The sequence below is a fragment of the Stenella coeruleoalba genome, assembly GCF_951394435.1.
Source record: "Stenella coeruleoalba genome assembly, chromosome: 16".
NCBI lineage: Eukaryota > Metazoa > Chordata > Mammalia > Artiodactyla > Delphinidae > Stenella > Stenella coeruleoalba.
Window position 1 is genome coordinate 62,151,890 of NC_137162.1, and position 22,297 is coordinate 62,174,186.

At 43.2% G+C, this 22,297-nt stretch overlaps 1 protein-coding gene across 1 annotated transcript in view; it reads right to left on the reverse strand.

Annotated features, from left to right (window-relative positions):
• The window catches only part of MACROH2A2 (macroH2A.2 histone), a 53,679-nt gene extending 34,788 nt beyond the window's left edge, over positions 1-18,891 (reverse strand). The window contains exon 1 of the mRNA XM_079900976.1: positions 18,294-18,891. The gene's annotated coding sequence lies outside the window, so the exon portion shown is untranslated. The remainder of the gene's footprint in view (positions 1-18,293) is intronic.
• Positions 18,892-22,297: the final 3,406 nt, after the last annotated feature.

Genomic DNA, 22,297 nt, shown 5'->3' on the forward strand with positions numbered 1-22,297 from the left:
TCCTTGTAAGATGGAGGGAGGAGATGAGAGTAGTGACAGGATGACAGCAGGAAATGGATTCTCCCCTCTTAGCCTCCAGAAGGAACCAGCCCTGCTGACACCTTCACTTTAGCCCATTGAAAATGATTTTGGACTTCTAACGTCCAGAACTGTAAGAGAATAAATTTGTATTGATTTCAGCCACTAAATTTGGGGGATAACTTGTTACAGCAGCAAGAAGAAAACTAATATGGTTCCCCTTTGCCCTGATTTGCTCCTGCCTCTTTTAATAAATAGTACAAAGTTAATATGGCCATGGCTATCATAATGGTTAGCTTTGACCCACAACTCAGAGCTGATGTACACTTCTCAGATGGAAGCACTTTTCTAAATTCCCTAATAACGTAGTATTCTTTTTTAAAAAAATTTTTATTGGAGTATAGTTGATTTACAATGTTATGTTACTTTCAGGTGTACAGCAAAGTGAATCAGTTATACATATACATATACCCACTCGTTTTTTGATTTTTTTTCCCATATAGGCCATTGCAGAGTATTGAGTTCCCTGTGCTATACAGTAGGTCCTTATTAGTTATCTATCATATAGATAGTAGTGCATATATGTCAATCCCAATCTTCCAATTTATCCCTTCCCCCTGTAGCATTCTTAAAAACAGAAACATGCCAGAAGAGGCAGTTTTATTGACTATGCTAAGGTAGAGTAACAGCAAATTAAAAGCCAGAATGCAACCCAAGCTTTTGCTCCTTAGAATGGGGAATCAAGGTTGACTTTGGGGAGAAACTTCAGAATCAGCACGAAGAGGTGACTTCAGTACAGTGCACCAAGAGACACGTATATGATTCTGTGTTATTTTAGGAAGCTATCTTTTGTGTGAAGATAAAATAATTATATACTTCTGAAAAAGCCTTTGTAAGGCTAAAACTAATTCAGAGAATTGTAATGGAGCTAAACCTGTTGGTGGAGGGAGTATTGTAACCAAAAAAGGAACATAAGCCAGAATAAGTAAAAGCAAATTACAAACAAGCAGAACCAAAGAAGAGGAAACAAAAATTTTCCAGGAAAAAATGTTAATGAATTAAAGCTCTCTGGCCCAAGGGCAGCATCATTCTCAGTTGCCATTTTCTCTGGGGATGGAAAATGAGAAGGTCAAAAATAAATCGAAATCGGTTCTATCTGTTGAGGCAGCCATCTCAAATTTTGGCTCGGTTAGTTTACTGACAGCAAAGATGGCAATGAAAAGGCCTAAGAAAGTGAGTAAGAATATGATGGAAGAAAGTGCTAAATAAATGCATGGCTAATATGAAAGATACAAACCTGGGATTTCTTTAATCTGGATGGAAGATTGAACATAGAGTTCAGTTTTCTAAAGTATCCGATAACTCTGTATGACTGAGGAGTTTTATATGAGAACTATGGAATTTAGCAACAAATCCCATTCTCAACACCCTCTTATCTCTGAGGTAAATGACGTGAGTTTGAGGCATATTACTATATACTTGACATACGTTCTTTTTGAATGCTCATATGTACTTACTACCCTCCTATTTTATGTGTCGTTTTGCCACCAAGAGATGTAGGTATTCATCAAAGTTAAGTACAAGCAAAGATGAGCAAATAGCCTGAGAACATTATCTCTTTCCCAGTAAGGCACACGGATAAGACAGCATCACTTTTTTTAGAACTTCCACATTTCTCTGCTTCTGCTGCAAACTCTCATAAATCCACTTACAGCTGTCCTCTCTGTGACGAAGCAGGTAGCTGCATATTAGGATTATAATCATCAACTCATGTTGAAGAAACTTAGGTCAGGCATCGATGAGTGTACAGAGTACCTGCTGGTAGTCAGTGCTATCCCGGGGACAGGAAACACGAGAGCAATGTTCAACAGTCCCTGCTCTTAGGGACAATTACATGGCACATGCTGGCTACGCGCTGGTGGCGTTCAGAATGGGGGTGGCCCTTGGTGTAGTGGAAAGAGCCTGGGACCAGGCAGGAATCCCTGGGTGTGGTCCCACTTCTACATGACTAGCTATGGGAGCTGTGTGTGTCATTCGAGTGGCCTCATCTGTAAATCAGGGAGGTGACTGATTGATCCTGAAGGCCCCTCTGGTCTTAAACATTCCAGTCTTCGGAACTGCACTTTCAAATGGTTCTGGAAAAGGAGCTCAGTCTCTTTAAGAAATGATATCTGAAGAGTTAAGAGCCTGTGCAGGTGCATAAAGATGTGTTAGTATTGGTGACTCCACTAAACCGATTATTAGTTACTGATAAGTGGGGGGAGGGGAGGATTCGTAGGTCTGGTTGCCGAGGAAACCACCTGAAAAGCCCATCACAGGATGGACATGCTCTGTGGATACCGTACGATGTGCTGGATGGTCATAATCTCTCCTACAGAGAGAAAAATGCACGGAGCACAAACACCACAAAGCAGGACCCCTTCATCCCCCCCACCCCCCAGTACATTTTTCTCAAATGAAAACAGACAGGGAATGACTAGGTGTGCAGGATAAAGCCACCCAGGGACTTTCCCAGTATCAGTCAAGTGGAGTCACGAATTGCCCTAAAATTTGGAAATAAGGACTGGCAGTAGAAGAAAAACGGGACTGTAGGGCATCGATGCTTAACACATTCATGAAGATAAAATAGGAAAGGAAAGGAAAGTCAGGGTTAGATCAAATAGAAACTTACGAGCTGACTATTATAAAATGTAGGGATCACCCCAAACACAGCACTTTGTAACGAGACTTTCCTTCTTTGGCTTCCAGACTTTCCTCTAGGTTAGGGCCTTAGAGCTGGGGATGCAGCGCCATTTGAATCTAAGTGTGAGATTGACCGTTGCATGTGCTTCAATAGGACTAGAGAGCTCTTTGTGTCTGGGGACCCATCTTTTCGATAGGGAACCAGTAACCAAAACCACTCACCCTGGCCAGGCACCGTAATAACCGCTTGCATAAGTTGTCTCATAACAGAAGGTCCTGAGAAGGAGCACGGTATGTCCTGCCAGGCTCCCAGGAACCCTCACGCTGGAATCCATCTTTGCTGGGAGATGCAAGTGCCGCCAGGGAGGACCCTGAGTCAGATCAAGTATGGGCACAAACAAGATGATTGGCCAGAGACAACCCAGAAAACGAACTCCACCACCATCATAAACCCTGAGACGGCGAGCCACGTGGCAGAGCATTTCTCCTGGGTTCCCTTACCCTGCTGCTCTCTGCCCAGGCGCCCCTTTCCAATAACGCCTTTTGTTCTGTCAGTAGGTGTGTCTCCTCGGACAATTCATTTCTGAGGGTTAGACACGAACCCACCTTTAGGGCTCTGGAAGGGGTCCCCCTCTGGTAACATTTTCAGCCATCACGCTGAGTTTAAGCAGCCAGGTGCCTAATTCCTGGCCCCGAGGGCTGGGAGGCCCCTGCACATTGTAAGAATCAGACTACCTCCAGGAATCCTTAGGGGAAGTAGAGAGGAGCTGACAGGTCATACCTGCCGGAACCCACAGATGGAAGGAAGTGTTGAGCCTCCTTGGCCCACTAGAGAGAAGACCCTACTTTCTAAATCCCCCAGCCCCCCAGCCTGCGCTGGACTCTGCCTGCAGTGGTGAGAAGTGATAACCTCTAACTTCCTTCTTTTCTAGGCCTCCCCTGACTCTATGCAGTCTTGGGAAGTCAGGAGTTTAAAAACTTGAATGCGTTTTTATCTACTTCCTGTGAATCTGAATCTCAGTGGAGGGCCACTCCTCGAAAGAGAACTATTGCGATGTGAAATCTGTTTCCATCAGACTAATACTTAAATGTTTACATTTATTTACCTTCTGCTCGAAAACAAGTTTTGTTCTAATTAGGCAGAGCTTAAGGACTATAGTACATGATGTTTGTTTATAGGTTCGAAGAAAGAATCTGGCTGGATGCAGCTCTTCCAGTGGTTATACACACTACGTGGAGGATGTGAGAGGAACTGGGAAGCAGACCAGACACCACCTAGATCCGCATCATACCTGTCCTTCCACATCTGAAAGACCAAGGTATGACCACAGTATAAAGTCTCATAATTACTCTCAAAGTGAACAGAAGAGTTTTAAGCATGTTAAGTTGGGGGGTGGGGCAGGAGAATAAAACTCAGGGAAGAAGCAAGGAGAATGCAGTGTTGCCTGCTTACTCCTTTCACCTCCAGGAGCACGGCAGTTGGTAGAACACCACTGGTTTTGTGTGTGCTGGGGAAGTATGGGACTCTGTTGTTTTAGGATTTGTGTTTATGTTTGGGTTTTAAGCCCGTAAGAACACCAGTGAGTTAGATTTTACAGGTATCACAAGGGTAAATATTAAATTGCGGCACTAACTCAGACATGGACGATAAACTCACACTAGCCTATTTAAATAACTATTGTTATTTCATTGATTTTATGATGTGCCTTTTTAAAAAAACATTTTACTGTCTCTAGAAATCAGTATGCATCTTGCAATCTGTGACATCAGAGATTCCATGAAAGACAGTATTTATGGAGCATTTATTATTGAACAAGAAATGACATTAGATGTTGTGGAATATACATGGCCTCTGTCCTCAAATGTTTTCCAATGAACTTGCATGACAGCTTATAGTAAAGTTTTAAACAGATGCTAGAGCCATGGGTTCCAAACTGTGTGCCAAGGGACCCCGGGACACAATAGCTAATGGTTTTTTTGTTTGTTTTTTTAATTAATTAATTAATTTATTTATTTTTGGCTGCGTTGGGTCTTGGTTGCTGTGCGCGGGCTTTCGCTAGTTGCGGCGAGCGGGGGCTACTCTTGGTTGCCTTGTGCGGGCTTCTTGTTGCGGTGGCTTCTCTTGTTGTAGAGCACGGGCTCTAGGCATGCAGGCTCAGTAGTTGTGGCACGCGGGCTTCAGTAGTTGTGGCCCACGGGCTCTAGAGCGCAGGCTCAGTAGTTGTGGTGCATGGGCTTAGTTGCTCCGCGGCATGTGGGATCTTCCCAGACCAGGGCTCGAACCTGTGTCCCCTGCACTGGTAGGCGGATTCTTAAGCACTGCGCCACCAGGGAAGTCCCACAACAGCTAATGTTTAAGCTTTCAAGTGAAATACAGTGATAGTCAACCTCTGTTGGCCTCCACAACTACTAGTTCATTGTGGTTCCACCAGAGGTTCAGGGTAGATTGTACTATCTTTTGTGTGTGTGTGTGTGTGTGTGCTATTTTCCTTTTGGTGATGCCATATCTTTTGCAAAGCTGAAATTTTGGCTGTTGTGATTAAAAGCAAGTGCTGGGTGAAAATCACTGTGGAACAGAAAATGAGAGTGGCCGTGTCCAATCTAATTCCAAGGTGTGAGAAGTCGTGTAATGTCCAACAGGTGTACACACCCTCTTTGTAATTCATGGTTATTTAAGAACAGGATGCAAATGTTCTTTGTTTTTCTAATTCATGTGTTATTATTTTTTCAAAGAGCTACTAAATTGTCAGGACAGAAATACTTATTAGGTTGTTGAGACCAAACCAATTAATAAATGGAATGGAAAGCATTTCTTCTGGCTTAAGGGCTCTGTGAAAAAATGGCTGAGACCCTAAGTTCTCTGTGAATCTGTACAAGCGGAAACATAATTATGACTTGCTCAGGGCCACCCTAAAGCGAGGAAAACAAGAAAGTTAAAGAAGTTATTTAAAATTCTGAATTTATCTTTAAATCTAATACTTGCACACAGTAAAACAAAGCAAAAAGGGTAAGGAACTTTATTTTATTTCCTTCATTGATTGCCTTGAAAACTGTATTTTTATTCATTTATTTATCTATCTATACATTTTTGGCCGTGCTGCATGGCTTGCAGGATCTTAGTTCCCTGACCAGGGATTGAACCCGGGCCCCGGCAGTGAAAGCACGGAGTCCTAACCACTGGACCGCCAGGGAATTCCCGAAAACTTTAAATAATACACTTCAATCTCCATTTCCAATTCCACCAACTTTAGGGACTGTGTCCTAAGCCACTGTCATGTAAAATGAGGATGTATCGGCCCCAATCTTTCCCTGGTCCTCTCCTCCCGTCTTTACCTCCGTACTTCCACCTCTGTCCTCTGTACTTTCCACTATCCCGATTTATCACATTTCTATTTTGCTCTGTAATCACATAACGAAATCTCCTGCGTTTTGTCCCTAGGTATAATTTTGAAAGTTAAATGCCAATGAACAGCATTTATATGATGAAGACTCTGTAACTCTTGTTCCCTTCAGAATCAAGCGGGATGTTAGCTTCACATTTCTGTGGTCCAACACTAGGACCCTTGTGTCTTAGTATCAAGAAGTGGAGTCTCTTGGTTCTGAAAACATGTTGTTCAACGTCATTCCACATTTTACTTGGCTTCACATTTGGATCATGTCTTCTCGTAAAGCCTCCCCCACGCGCCCAAGTTACTACGGGCGTACCTCGGAGATACTGTGGGTGCAGCTCTAGGACACCCCAATAAAGGGAGCCACATCAGTTTTTTGGTTTCCTGCACATATGAAAGTTACGTTTTCACTATACTGTGGTCTATTAAGCATGCAATAGCAGTGTGTCTATAAAAACAATGTACATACCTTAATTAAAAAATGCTTTATTGCTAAAAAAAAAATGCCAAAACAACTAAAATAGTAACATCAAAGACCAACTGATCACAGATCACTATAACAAATATAATAATGAAAAAGTCTGAAATATTGTGAGAATTACCAAAATGTGACACAGAGACATGAAGTGAGCAAATGCTGTTGGGAAAATGGCACCGGTAGACTTGCTCAAGGCAGGGGTGCCACAAACCTTCAATTTGTAAAAAAAAGCAATACCTGTGAAGTGCAGTAAAATGAGGTATGCATGTAACTACAATCGATCCTTGTTATGTGCAGTAGTTCTGTTCTATAAAGTAGGCAGGACACTAAATTAGTGAGTAGTGAACGATTGTTCCTGGGGAAACAGGGTTAGGTTGCTGTCAGCCTCTGATCACAACTTTTTCATCAATGGATCAGTACAAAACCTTGTTTGATGTATGTTTCTTTTAGCGACACCTTATTTAATATGAATTGTTGATTCATTAACATTGAACTCGCGGCCAGCAGCACAATAACTCTTGCTTGAATACAGCTTATCTAACACACATATTTTCTACATAAGGCACAGCTCAGCCTCCTTGCGATTAGGAACACTAGACAGCAGTTCAAGACTACACTTGGAGGCCATTTTATACAGTGAAATCACTAAGAGAAAGCACAAAAATGTGAAAAACGTGGCACTAAATAGACCATGAAAAAGACCCTCGTATGCAGGGTGGGAGATGAAACAGGAAGGTAGAGTGTGGCCTTGTTTGACCTCAGCGGGTAAGGTGTGCAGTGGATGAGTCGTTTTTTTCTGCTCTGTGCCTGTCTTTGAAAGACCACAAAAGCGCCATGAGTATTGATTTTGGGTTACAAATAAATTTCAGTGAGTAGGCAAGTTCGCAAATATGGAATCTGTGAATAATGAGGGTTGACTGTACTTCTTCTCTGTTCTTGTTGACGAAAGAGAAATGTGCCTTTACCATATTCTAAAAGTCACCCAGCTTCTCAGTCACACTGCTCTTTGCAGGGGGCACTTTTTTCCCAGAGACTTTGTTCCTGAAGCCCTCTGAGCTGGGCTCCAGTTTGGAATCGTTCTTTTACCCAGTGGTCATCTTTCCCAGCTCATCCCTGATGCCTTGGCTTCTTCGTTCTTGGCTTTCTCCCTTGTTTTCCTTTTATCTGCCTCAGGTATCTCTTCAGAGACAGTACTGAGAAGTAAATTTTGTTTTCTTACACAAATGGAATTGTCTTTATTGAATGATCTTTGGATTATTATTTGGTAGAGTTTCTAGCATCAAAATTGCTAGCATCAAAATCATTTTGCTTCAACGTTTTGAAGCCATTGATCCATCATTTTTGGCATCCGGTGTTACAGAGAAGTTTGGTAGCCCCCATCCCCCAAGCTTTAAAGTTTTCTCTGTATGTTCTAAAATTTCACAAGGATGTATCTAGGTGTCAGCACTTGATGATAAGCCTGTTCAATTTGAAGACTATTCATAACTCCTGGAATTTTTTTCCTGTCATGTATTTGATTATTTCTTCCCATCTCTTTATTTTTCCCACTTCTCCCTTTACTTGTCTCTTAGTGGGATGCCTGTAAACCAGGTCTTGGACCTCCTAGATTGCTCCCCCCAGTCTCTTAACCCTTTTTTTTAAGGATTTTTTTGATATGGACCATTTTTAAAGTCTTTATTGCATCTGTTACAATATTGCTTCTGGGTTTGTTTGTTTTTTTAATGTTTTGATTTTTTTGGCGCAAGGCATGTGGGATCTTAGCTCCCTGACCAGGGATCGAACCTGCACCCCCTGCATTGGAAGGCGAAGTCTCAACCACTGGACCGCCAGGGAAGTTACAAGTCCCTTAATCTTTTCCTTCCATTTCTCAGTCTTTTTAATTTTTATTTTGGTAATCATATTGTTAATTTCCGAACGTTCTTGTTCTCTGATGTTTTTTTTTTCATACCATCCTGTTCTTTTATGAATGCACCATGTCTTCCAATCTCTCTGAAACTAGTTGGGATGTGTTTACATCATCTTCTTTCTCTAAATTATTTTATCCAGTCAGTTGTCCTATTTATTTATTTTCATCTTTTTCATGTTGGCTTTTCTTACATGTCTGGTGATCTTTGGTCATACGTTCATATTTAAGAATGAAAGACAAGGTTGCTTATTACAGGCAGATGGGATAGAAAATCTTTCCTCAGATACTGTTTGGTAGGCATGGTTCCTGTTTCGGACCTCTGGGTACATGTGCAGGGCATGCCAATTAGCAGGCATCACCTTAGGGTCCCTGGTTAGGAACTGAGAGCCCTCAAATGCCAGAATGAGGGAATTTTACTTGGTAGAGCCATACCCATCCTCCAAATTCTGGACCTGCCCTGTAGTTGTTCAATTTCTTTAGAGAAGAAACCTCAGATAATTAGTTTGGAGGATAAATGCTAGATTTGCAGAAGCTCTACTAGGAGTAGGGGAGGGAGAGAGGCCAATTCACCTGGCTGTTGTGGAGACAGACCTTCAATGACTCCCCATTTTTCATCCTGCCCACCTTCAGGGCAGCTCCCTCCTGCTTTTATTCTTAGCTGTGGCTCTTCCTGTGATGCCATCCACATGTTCCTATGTACTTTCAGTCATAGAAAGAAATTTGATGAAATTTGCTAAAATCTCCCATTTGCTGATGACCATCACCAGCCCCTGCCCCTTTGTTGTGAAGTGTTTATTTTCTTTTTAAGTTTTTACCATTATTTCTGTGGGCTCTAGAGAAGGAAAGCTCATGTGCTCAGAGTCCGTCATTTAGAACTGGAAACCAAAAGTGTGACTTTAATTTAACATCTTAAAAAACATCATTTGGGAATTAGCCTAGTAAAGTACACTAGTAAAAGTTCAGGTGTTTTGTAATTGAGTAAGAATGTCATACTGAAAAATTTAGATTACTTTCATCACCAGGTGAGTCACTGGAAACTAACTGGTCCTGAGATAATTGAGAAATATAAAATTTCATATCAAGAGACCGTATAAGACTCACTAATAAAATCAGACCCTCAGTGTGTCTGTATTTGCATAATTATAGCATATGGGATTCCTATAAACACTATTTAAAACTACACTGTAATCCCAGATGGGAGAAGAAGAAAGAAAGGCAACATCCTAAGCATTCAATGAAGTGCTCTTGGTGAGAAACAGCAAACTTAATACACTGATTGCCTTCATGAAAAGACAAAATAATCTGGTTTCTTTAGACCACTATCTTCCTTTAATTTAAATAAGTTCTTACTCAAGCATAAACAGCTGATAAAGAGTAAACTATTTTTTATGCCTCAAACAACTTCTTGAAGTTTTTATTATATGCAAACTGAAGAGGAACAAGGCAGAGTAGCCAACTGGCAAGATGGTCCATTAGTTGCCGCCAGCAATCCTGATTTAAATGACCAGTTTTTCTGCTGCCAAGCTTTTGCAAAGTGTCTTTTAAAAAGAGAGAGCAGTCAACACTTGAGATTTAATTATAGGCCAGTGTATCACAGGTGAAGTTTGGTTGGGCTGATGAACCACCGTGACAAAGGATCTAGAATTTCAAAACAGCTTATTTTATTTATTTTTTAACTGGAGTATAATTGCTTTACATAGTTGTGTTAGTTCCTGCTGTACAACAAAGAGAATCAGCTATATGTATACATATACTCTTTTGAGATCATTCCCTTCAGAAGTATGTAAATCAAAATGCTTTCATATATACATTATTTTAAATCTAAAACTAAGAGGTCTTATAGCTTTTTAATGATGGAAATGAATTAAAAAAACTTTAAACGTTTTCTGTAAGGTTCATAAACATGAAATTCATAGTGTCACCCCCTAATGGATTCGTTTTAAAATTGCTGAAATTTATTCAATTTATTCATTTTTAGTTCCCATGATACTTCCCTAATCTGTAGTATTATGCTTCAGAATATTTTATATTGTAAATATTTATGAAAAAACAAAATAGTTCTGCAATGAAGCATCTTTACTTTGTCAGTTCAAAACTATCCTTTGGGAGAATAAAATGAGATGAAATAAAACTAGGTAGGACATAAGGGAATTCAATATAATTATATTAACTATATGTAGAAATATATATATATATTTATTTTTTTAGAAATATATTTTTAAAGGGTATGAAAAAAGTCTCTTAGCCTCATACCTGATAAAATTCTAACATATTTTGTTGTGTTACCCTTAATACTGTATTAAAATAATAGAAGTTTATTAGTATTATTCTGTAGCTGTGAAAACCATTTTCAGTAGTCCCAGCTAAATCACTTGCTCTATTACACTTCTATTTATGAACTCCAAGGGCAAATCATTATTGCACAAGTAATATTTTCCAAATCATTTTCTTCCATGGCCACCTTTAAGTGAATGAGAAGAGTCAATAATCTTATTGTCGTATATGTTAAAGCACATTAACAATTTATAACGTAAGAGCTGTATCAAATGCAATTTCATTGAAATGACACTCGGATCAAATTAATCAAGTTAACCAACCATGAACATTAGAACCAAGCGTTAACTCAATTTATTTAAATTATACTATTGGATTACAAATCATTCCCTTTTAAAAAAGCATTTCAATTCCTGTCCTGGAATAATCTGGCGGGAAACTCAACTGCCGGCACATTCTTTATAATTCAGAGTCAGAGGATATGTGGCCATCTGGGGCACTCTAGAAGGCGTGGGGAGCAGAGCGCGGGATGCAGCAGACGTGGAGTAGATTTAGGATATCTGCTGCTACTGCGGTACATGCTGACTTTTTAAGACGTTTTGTCTTTGTTGAACCAGAGCTAAGTTTTGTTTTGCTTTGTTTTTGTTTTTGCTCCTTTGTTTAGCCTTATGTTATTTTCTAATATAAATATATTTGGCCACCTATGGTACTAGTTGGATGAGAAATGAATATAAATGAATGAATAAAAATACTTTGAGCTCTCTTTGATTCTGAGTTAGCAACGCACCCCAGAAGAAAATGAACCGGTTTGCCTTCCTCAATCTATTTATTCACAGAAAACATAATAAAAACAAAACTGTTCACTGGGTCCAGCCGGCTTTCGTCTTTTTGCTCTTTTGAGAATTAACAAATCGCAACAGTGGACAAGCTATCCTGTTTCCTTAAAATCTAATAGTTTCAACTTAATAGTGAGGTGTATTGTTTTACAGTGATCTATCTTGCTGCCCTGAGCAGGGGACTAGCTTTGAACCAAGATGAGCTGCTCAGGGAGAGTGAGGCGATGTGGCAGCTCCCTTTGGCAGTGGGCGAGTGGACCAGTACCAGTCGGTGGGCGGGCTGCAGCCCCTGGTGCTGCCTGACCCACCAGGGGCTCCCAGAGACATCCATGACTGCTGGGCCAGTTGTGGGCTCTCAAAGCTAGAGCAGACTGTGTGCTGAGCAGAGGCAGCTGCCCCGGAACCGCTCTTCCTCCATCCCTCCCGCTGCCTGCCCCTCCCCACCCTGTTTTCCTTACTGTCAGTGCTAAGGCAGTGGCTGCACTGCGGGGAACAGTGGCTGCACTGCGGGGAACAGCGGCTGGGGGCCCGTTGCTTGAGTTGCAGTGTTCTGTGCCGGTGACAGGCAATGTTGCTCCCTGGTCAGAGCTGTGAAGGTGCATGTTGTATCACCTGCACCAGGTAAGGGCGATGGCCAGCCTCTGTAGGGTGCATCATGGTGGGAGAATGGAAGGTACAGTGGACGGAGGAGGGGGGGATACAGTTCTGCATCGACCAGCTGCGGCCCTTAGGCAAATCAGCTGACTTTTCAGAACCTTCCTTTTGCTCAAACAAAGCCTTTCAGAAGCTCTAATATGTATAACACACAGAAGGAGGGGGAGTTATGCTGGTTGGAGTGGGGAAGGCCTGGGAAGCTTGATGGCTTGGTCCCCACCCTTTCCTGCTTTGGGCCTCTGGGCCCTGTGGCGCTCCACTGGAGAACCATAGCACCAGCTGACCTCTGAGGTCCCTTCTGACCTAAAAGTTGCTGCTACTCTAGGAAGATGCTCAAAATGTCACTCCTTCTGAGCCCCGACCCTCCATCTGTTACTTCGTTCATAGAGATGGAACAATCAGGTAGAATTAAATCACATGCCGGTGATCTTTCCTTCAAAGTCACTATTTCATCACCCATGATAACAACAGAAAAGAAAAAGTGGGCCTGAAAAACTGCTTTACTTTGTTTATGGCCTACCTCTTCTCCATCCCAAGACAATGATCGACATTGTTTACTAAAGAACAGCAGAGGTGAAAATCCAGTTTAGAAGCAAGGGGGCAATGATGACCACCTCATTGAAATTCTGGAAAACTGGTCAATTTGGAAGTTTAGCACTCTGGTGGGGAACCCAGTGAATTATTGTCTGATCTAAAAGTTTATGTTGTGTATGGTATGAGCTATTGGAATTTACCTTTTCATAGTCTACCACCACTATTTACTGTAATGGTTTTATTGAGCAGTGAAGGCAGCAAAAATACAAGTTACGCAGTTCTGTGTATGAACCATTACTGCTGCCAGGCCAGTGAACACAGGGCCTGGGATTTCCTGGAAAAGTTTGACTTCATTTTATTATATTTTTGTCCTGTTGTCATGGAAATAACCCACATTTAGGCATCGAAACTGTATCATCAGGACTACCTCTCATATCCAGAAACGATCTCCAAACCTTTGGTCAGACCGTGTATTGCAATTCTGACCTAAACAGTACGGCCACTGTAGCTTATTCTTGTGGCATCACAGAATCAGCTGAAATAAACGTCCCTGTACGAGGCTGGTGGTCGTACGCCTGTTTCCACACATGTTCTGTCAAAGCATGGGAATTTTGACTTGAATGACTTATTCCATTCCAAGTCCAAATTGGCAATGCCAGTCAAAATAAATTGGGCAAAGTATGATGGATGGTGAGATGGATAAATGAACAATAAAGGCTTCAGAGAAACCACCAAATTTATCTTATTTAATACTTTGTGACAAGACAGTTTAAAGTACAGTGTGATGTGGCTCAATCTGATGCTCTTTATCTTTTATTGACATTGGTAAAATAGTGATGCAGACAGGAGTTTAAAAAGAAAATCTGCACACACTAATGTTAAAATGAACATAATCTGAGGACCACTGGAACGCCAGCACCTCCTGTGCCACCACATGCACATGAGGATGTGGGGCCGTGGAGTGAGGCTGCCTGGGCGGGAGTCCTAAATCTACCACCCACCAGTTGTGTGGTGACCTTGGGCACATTTTAACCTGTCTCTTCGCTTCTGTAAGATGGGTATAACAACCATGCCTACCTATAGGGCTGTCGTAAGAATGGTAAGCGTTGATACCTTTGAAGGGCTTGGAACAGTACCTAGCAAGCAGTAAGGCATTTAGTAAACATTAGCTACTATGACTTATTTCCACAAAAGAAAGTTTTAGAGACTATTTTCACAGAATGCAGGCTAACATTTTAATTCAAAAGTGACTATTATAATACTATAGTGCTGGATTTGTGTATAACATGAGGCTTAAAACTCAGTGTTGTCTTTCTGCTTCTCTCATTGGTCTTAGGAGGCAATGTAAAGGGGTGGAAAAGAAATAGTCCTGGGAAAACGCTAAGAGCCACATACTCTACAGCAAATACTTTTGTTTTTCCCAAGGCTGGGCATTTTGGGCCCCTCTTGTTCTAATCCCATATTCCCCACCTTCCGTCTGCCTGGGAACCCACAATTATCGCAATGTTAGACCCACAGGATTTCACAAAATCTAAGACTGAAAAGGACCTGAGTGATCAGCCATTTAGACCACTCCTGCCCAATTTTAGCCACAATAAAAGTGAGGGGTTGTGATCATTGAACGACTTGTCCATGGCTACATGGGGACTGGGTGAGACCAGACCCAGTCCCCTCACCCCCACTTCTGGAACCCGGGTCTGGGGCTGTTTTCTCTTATACTTTGTTGTATGTTTCATCCCCACTGGCACCTAGCATAGTATTATGTACACATTTGACATTCAAAAAATATTCCTTAAATGAGTAAATGAATAAGTGAAACCAACCTTAAATATTTGTTTTGAAAGTACTTTGGAGTTCCTTCTGTAGTATTTGGGGGGGGGGGAATGAATTATCTTCTCAAACACTTTTTCCCCCAACCTAATTCCCAATATGCATACCATTGTGCATCTAGGGGAAAACCAATCCCCCGTCCTCATGTTTCCACTACATTCTTTTTTAAAATGCCACCATCCGATACCATTGTTAGAACTCATGTCCTCATTTTTTCCTTCTAAACCTAACTTAAGATATTCATAGAATCATAGTGATGAAAGCAATTGTGACCCGTTCATTTAGTTCACTCCCCAGCCTGAACCTGGGCAGGGCAGGCCAGGACTCGAGGGAACGCACATCACCGTGCTGAGCAAAGAGGAGGTGCTAGCTAGAGCCCGGTGTCTGCATCAGGCTTCCTTCTGCCTGCCTTGTCTCCTCTTCCCCTTTCCCTCCAAATCCGGCTACATTCCCTGTGAAGCCTCGCCCAAGCCTTCCCATCCAGCTTAGAATTCTCTTCTTCCTTTAAAAACTGTCATAGCATTTGAATTATGGCTTTTATTACACATTATCAATCACTTGTAAAGTAATTGTGTTTAGTTATCCAAGCAACATATAAATTAATCCAAGTTGTAAAATTTCAAATATTATAACAACGGTTATGGATGGGTATGATTAATATAATTAAAGTCCTCCACGATGCATCTAATTCTTGTTTCTTTTAGCGGGTGTCTTGTTCTACACCTCTCCTATCCATTTTTACTTATAGAAATTCATAGTTTTGTTTTTACAAAAATGGTACCATTCAATATATATTGTTCGGTAATTTGCTTTTTTCATTAATAATGCATCTCGGTGACCTTTCTGTCTTAGTAATATATAGACTTCATTCTTTTTAACTGCTTCCTAATTTTCCAGAAGATGTACCAGAGTTTATTTAGCCATTCTCTATTGATGGCCATTAGGGTTGTTTACAATGTCAGAATTACCAAAACTCTGCCATGGAAGGGAATCACATAATCTGTGTACACGCCTGCCTGCTTCTCTAGGGTACATATCAAGAAATGGAATTGCTGGGTCACACAGAATGTGCACATTATTAATTTTAACAGTGCCAAACTGCCCTCCAAGTTGGCTATATTAATTTACACACCTGTCAGCAGTATATAAAAGAACCCGTTTTCCCACTAGCTTGCCAATCTTAATCACTTTTCCCCTTCTTTTACCTTCCTATATATTTTATTTCCTAGGTTTGGGGGTGTAAGCTCTCTGAGAGCAGGGCCCATGATCTCCTCATATTTGCATTTCTTCCACCATCCAGAGGGGTTTAAAAATCGGTGCTCCATAAACACCTGTTGAATGATCTCTAACTATACGTTTTTCGTTCATCTCTGGGCAGTACACACTTTTCAGAAGCATTTACCAAGACAGCATCTAACTTTGAGAATGAAAAACATGCTAAGAAAGTTGGTTGATTCTTTTGCACATTCCTCACGCTGAACAAGTTACAGATATCTTTCATTTAGAGTTGCCTAAGACAGGATTCTCTCCTGCCTTGCTGGCAGGGGGTAGTGAAAACAGACCTGGTTATCTCAGACAATAGCTAGCAGCGTGTCCCACCCACTGGGAAACAGCAGACCAAAGGCGCCTCAGAATCCCTGGGAACTAGACAGAAGATGGAATGGTGAAGGAGAAGGGTCACAATCTTTGGAACATTCTGGATCTAAGAAGGTAAATTCTTTTATGGAGTTTTGAAATAGAGGAAACCATTAATAATGTCTAAAGCATGGCAATAAATGGATCCAGGTGAGGAGGAACTGTGACCGGGTAGGAGAAACTGGAGTGAAGAACTGGGCATAAGGAAATTTGGATACAGGAAATAGGGGTTTTAAAGGTGTGAATTACGTGATTCAAGAGATCCAGGCCTCTATTTATTTATATGATAGTCTTGGGCTAAAGCAATTCTAAAAATGCACGAGCGTAGTTCCAGATCTTGGCGCTCTGAACATTTATTTGAAAATAAGAGTTTTCCAAAGGGGTAAGAGATAACTTTCAGCTAAATAAGAATTGAGAATTACGTGTAGCTTGGTTTGTGTTTCACAAAAGAACTGCTCCTAAATAAGAAACATAAAGGAAGACACATGTTCGCTCTTAATAATGTTTCTTTTTCTCTCACCTACTGAACCGTTTCAATAGCAACTGCGCAGCCCAGTGAGGGTATGATCGCATTTCGACACAAACAAATGAGAAGTGAGGAAACCATTTGCCTTGCTGGCCCGATTGGGGAATGGCCCCCTGAGGCTGGACCGATACACCTCAGTTCATTGGCACTGTTGGAAAACCCAAACTGCCCTTACTTTACCATCAGGGCCTCGGGGCTGTGGTCCCCGCTGCACTCCCTTAACCAGACACGAACCCGCGGTTTGGTTTCTCGGCTCATCTCTTTTCGCCCCTTTCATCCCTTCTCCCTCCGTTGCCAATAAACCCAGCAGTGACCGGGCCTAAATCAAGCCCGCTGTGGCCCATTTTTGGCCAGGAACAATCAGCGTCTGGAAACTACTGGAGGAGGCAGCGCGTTTGGCCCTTTGGGGTCTCAGTGCCACTGTTGTGTGGAACAAAGGGGGCAGGAGCAGAGGGCGCCCCCAGGAGGAATGGCGGGGAAAGACCCCCGTGGGCGCGATTAAGGAGGCGGGCGAGGCTGGAACTAGGGTGCTCCCGGAGAGCGGGCTAGGCGCCCAGGGAAGCATGCCTGGTCCCCGCCCGCGATTCGCCCCGCATCTGGCGGCCGGCGCAGCCTTTTCCTGCGTCGCAGCCTCTTTACTTTTATTCCTCCCCCTTCGATTATTATTACTATTCTTTCCCGCGCAAAGCGGGAACCCGGGACTGCCCAAACGAGCGGCGGAGGGGCCGCCATTTCCCCGGGAAAGCTCTGCGCGCGTCGGCACCGGGCGCCCCGGAAAGGGAACCAGAGGGGAGTGCCCGGCCCCGAACCCTCCTCCGCGCCGGCCGGGGACTCACAGCCACCCGCGGCGCCCCGCTCACCGCGCAGCAGCCCCCGACCCACGCCTCTGCCGCCCGCGTCCCCGGCCTGACCTTCTCCGGCGCGGCCCACCCCCGGACCCCGGTCCCTTCCCTCCTACCGGCGCCTCCGCGCCCCTTCCATTGTCAGCCCGGAGCAGCCGGCACCCGACCTGGGCACCCTCTGAGGCCCCCAGAGCGGCCTTGCCCGGGCTCTCTCGGCCCCTGCGCAGACCACCGCCCCGGACCAGTCCCCCTCGGCGGCCGGGCGCCTCCCTTCTCCCCCTCTGCGCCCCCAACGCCGCATCTCCAGGAGCCCTTCGCTCCCTCGGGACAGCCTCGCCCGGGGCTCGCGGCTAGACCCCGCATCCCTCCTCCCTCCCTCAACGCCCAAGATGCCCCCGGCTCCTCGCCGGCCACAGGAATTTTACCGCTTCTTTAGCAAACGCCCCCCCCTTTATTTCTTGAGGAGGCAAGTTGGGCAGCTTGATTTATTAATTTGTCTTTCTTTCTTTCTTTTCTTTCTTTTTTTTTTTTTTTGCGGGGAGGGTCGGCTCTCTGGGGAGCGCCCGCAGGGGCTGGGCGGTGAGGAGGGGCAGGGGTTCTCTCCAGCCCCTGCACTGCCCCCGAGGCGCGTTTTGTTTCCAGACCCCGAAGCCCCCTGAACAATAATGCCACCGCCATGGCGGGCTCACCTGGTGCTGTGCCGCCTGCTCCGGGCGCCCGGTGCCCTCCGCGCGCCGCTCCCAGGGCGCAGGTTCGGCCCGCGCGGCGCCGGTGCCGGGCAGGACTCTTTGCCTTTCTTTGGGTTCTATCTGTGCGTGTCAATGGCGGCAAGCGGCAGTTCTCCGGGCCGCGGATAGTAGCGGGGGGAGGAGGAGGAGGGAGAAGGGATTGCTCCTTCTCCACATAACCACCTCTAGGAGGAGTCGCTCAGCCTCATCCCCCGCCAGCCCAGGCTCCGCGACGGGTCCTGGGCTTTCGGTGGGGCTTGATGAGCTATTGTCCTTCAGGAGCATTAATGATGAAACTGCGCGGCCTCCGCGTCGCTGGCGGATCCGCTGGGTGCGCTGAGGGCCACTTGCTACGATGAGGCTTTCCCCAGAGCTGGGGACAGAGGCGCTATGGTCACGATCCAGAGTCTCCTGTTAGCAGGATCCACCTTTGGTGGAAGAAGGCTGCGTGGGCGTTCATCCGGCAGTTCTAGGGAGAGCCTTAGAAGGTGAAAGGGAAAAAATGCCACCTTCGATGGTCTCGTGTCCCTAAATAATAATAAATACATTAACGATTGTGTCCACCACTGGGACGATAGCATAGCATAGGGTGGCCATAGCCACGACAACTGAGAATTTATATCCATGCCTTCATCTTAGCTTTTTATAAATTAAGACAGAATCCAGCGTTGTATATTCTTTGGAGTAGCAGATGTTTGTTTTCATGGGTAAGACTGTGCATGGACCTAATTTTTAATTCAGTTGCTTTACAGTGTGTTAGTTTGTAATCTCAGCGGGTATTAAGACTAGCACGAAGCTATTCTTTTAAGGATTTCTATTAGTTTCTGGAAAAAAATATTTTTACAGGGGTGTGGTGGACAACATCAGGTGTGAAAATGGGGTTAGTAGTTGCTCTGTTCTACTGGAAGCCAGTGCTGTCCTTTGTAACTCTAGATGTTGGCCAGGGCTTCATGGCTTGGGGGGCGGGTGAGTCAAAGGAATTTGTTTATTTCAGCGGGAAATGCTAACTTGCTATGGGCCATCCATGCTTCCTCTGATCTCCTGCTCAAGTAAGTCAAAGGACTAACAACAAAAGGAGAGGCAAATTTTTGATGTCTTCACAAAAGAGAAACCCACAGGAAAACACAGTTCTCCAGCATTGGCCAAATAGATGCATTTCAGAGCCTCTTCCATTTGGCAATATTATGTGTACTTACACCTATAAACTTATAAATGTTTAGGCATTGGGGAAACTTGGGGTGACTAAAAGCCTCCAATAGACTAAGTCCACTCCCCTCTGGATTTATACTAGTTAATCAGGGCTGTTGGTGGAATTAGTAGATGGCGCATTAGACTGGGTGCATGTCAAAGTGTTTTCTGAGCAATCAGTTGACTTCCCAAAAGATTATGGATAAAGGTACAAATAAACCTCTCTGTTTAAATCTCATACGGCTTCTCAAAGTCTCCTAGGACCAAAGGTCTCCATTCATTGGGACTTCCTTCACTCGCCTTCCTACTGTTTTTACCCTCTCTGTGTATGACCTCACTGTTCTTCGTCTTTTTATTTATTTATTTATTTTTGGTGGTACGTGGGCCTCTTACTGTTATGGCTTCTCCTGTTGCGGAGCACAGGCTCCGGACGCGCAGGCCCAGCGGCCATGGCTCACGGGCCTAGCAGCTCACGGGCCTAGCAGCTCCGCTGCATGTGGGATCTTCCCGGACCAGGGCACGAACCCGTGTCCCCTGCATCGGCAGGCAGACTCTCAACCACTGCGCCACCAGGGAAGCCCTGTCTTTTTTTTTTTTTTTTTTTTTTTTTGGCCTTACTGCGCAGCATGTGGGATCTTAGTTCCCCAACTAATCCTCAGGGATTAAACCCGAGCCCCCTGCATTGGAAGCGTTGCTTCTTAACCAATGGACCGCCAGGGAAGTCCTGTCCTTTGTCTTTGCAGGCACTTTCCAGGTCAGCAATCTACTCAGGATGAAGTCCTCTTTTCCTAAGACATATATTTATACGGTTTTAAATGATCCCCTGGGGCATCTCATAATGGGTTCGATTTCCCCTTCTTAGAGGAAGCGCCTGTCTCCCTTCTTGTATAGATTTCTGATGCCCATTCTAGATCAGAAATAACCTCCAGGCCAACATTCAAGAGGGCTCAGGAGCCTTCTGGGAGTGCTTGAAAAATCCTCCTACCCCGTGACCCAATCAGCCAGGCTGACTGAGATAGAGTTGAATAATTCATCATATATACTGGATTCACATTCTCCCTGTAACTTCCCAATAAAAATGGTACTCATGGTCATTTTTATGTGGATTTTATGTAACTCGTTTCATCCTAGCATTTTGTTATATGCTCTTCCTGAGAAAGGCTGGGTCTAAGAAATTTACTAGTCAGAATTTTTCCCCTTTCATACTGGTTGGTTCCTTCAAATAGATGATGTAGTTGAAATTCAGAGAATCAAGGGAATGTCAGCTTCATAATCCTCTGGTTCTTGGAATAGAAGAGATCACAGAGTTCACTTGGTCAAACCCTTTATGTGGTAGGAAAAAATCTGGTATTCAGGAGATATAAGGGACAGATATGCAGCCTGATATGCAGGTCTAGTTAAATTATCTATATTTAATATTGAACACTTGGCACATGAACAGAAATTTAACACTGAGATAATATTGTATAGTTAAAATACATTTGAAGTAGTCAACATGATTATAAGTTCATCAGGAATCTTGAGTTCTGCGGTGGCCTTCAGCTCAGGGAGCCCCTGACAAGCTGAATAATAAATACTGATAATACGAGCTTACACTTACTGAATGCTTACTGTGTGCATTGTGCTTCACCATTACTAACTCATTTAATCCTGGCAGCAACTCTATGGGGTGGGCACTATTTTCTCCTTTTTACAGGTGTAGAAACTGAGGCAGCGAATGGGTGAGAAAGTTGCCCATAGCTACAGTTAGGAAGTGGCAGCCTCATATTCTTAATTCACTGTTACTGTGGTCGGGGTGTGCATTTGCTTTAAGCAAAGGAATTTTGTGATTGGTCACAAGGTGGAAAGTCTCTTGCACCATTCCCAATACATATCCTCAAGGAGTCAGTGGAAAGCTGATTATAGTAGGTTTGGTTGATTACCATTGCAATGAAAATATTTTCTTAACCCTTGACCTGTATGTGTGCATGATATTATGAATAAACGTATTGATTGTGAGTTGACTCCATTAGCGACAAGGATGTCTCATAAACATTTTATTGAGATGCAGGATGAACTGCTTCTTTACTTAGAGACAGGCATATAGCATGATTTAGAGATGAAAAAATATGAATTAGCCATGCAACCAGATATTCTGTTGGATCTACTAGTAATTCATCCACAAACTCATCTATTTTAAAAATAGCTTTGATTTTGCCCCCCAAAACCTTTTTACTTTTTCATAATCCAAATTTATGATGTTGTGTGAATTGAGTGGATTTTTATTTTTCATGATTAGTTCTAATCTGGTTTTTGACACTTATTATAATTCGTGATCATTTTCCCCTTCTGAGATCTTGCTTTGCGATTACCCTATTAATTTCCTGACCTCATCCTCTTCTAGAAGACTGTGTCATGTAGGTATATATTTATATGTGACATATATAAGTATATGAGTATAAGATTTATATGTCCAGATTAATTTCATTTGAGAATTCTGACCTCCTTTGAAGTAACCTGAGATTCCCTGGGAGTGTCATAAAAACAGATGGAAATCATTGGTTTAAGCTCTTCTTTGAATGTTAAGTTAGGCAATTCTAGACGGTGTATTAATTCCATCAAGGCACCAACTGGCATAACTCTAAATAGCAACTTGGGAGCCTGAGGTTATGAATGTCCACAAAGCACCAAGCTCAACAGTACCCCACTATTCTAAGAAATAAACACAGCTTCTAAATATACCTTATAGCCTGGAAAATATTAGGCAATCTGACTTTAAAATTTTTTATTAGCTAGAA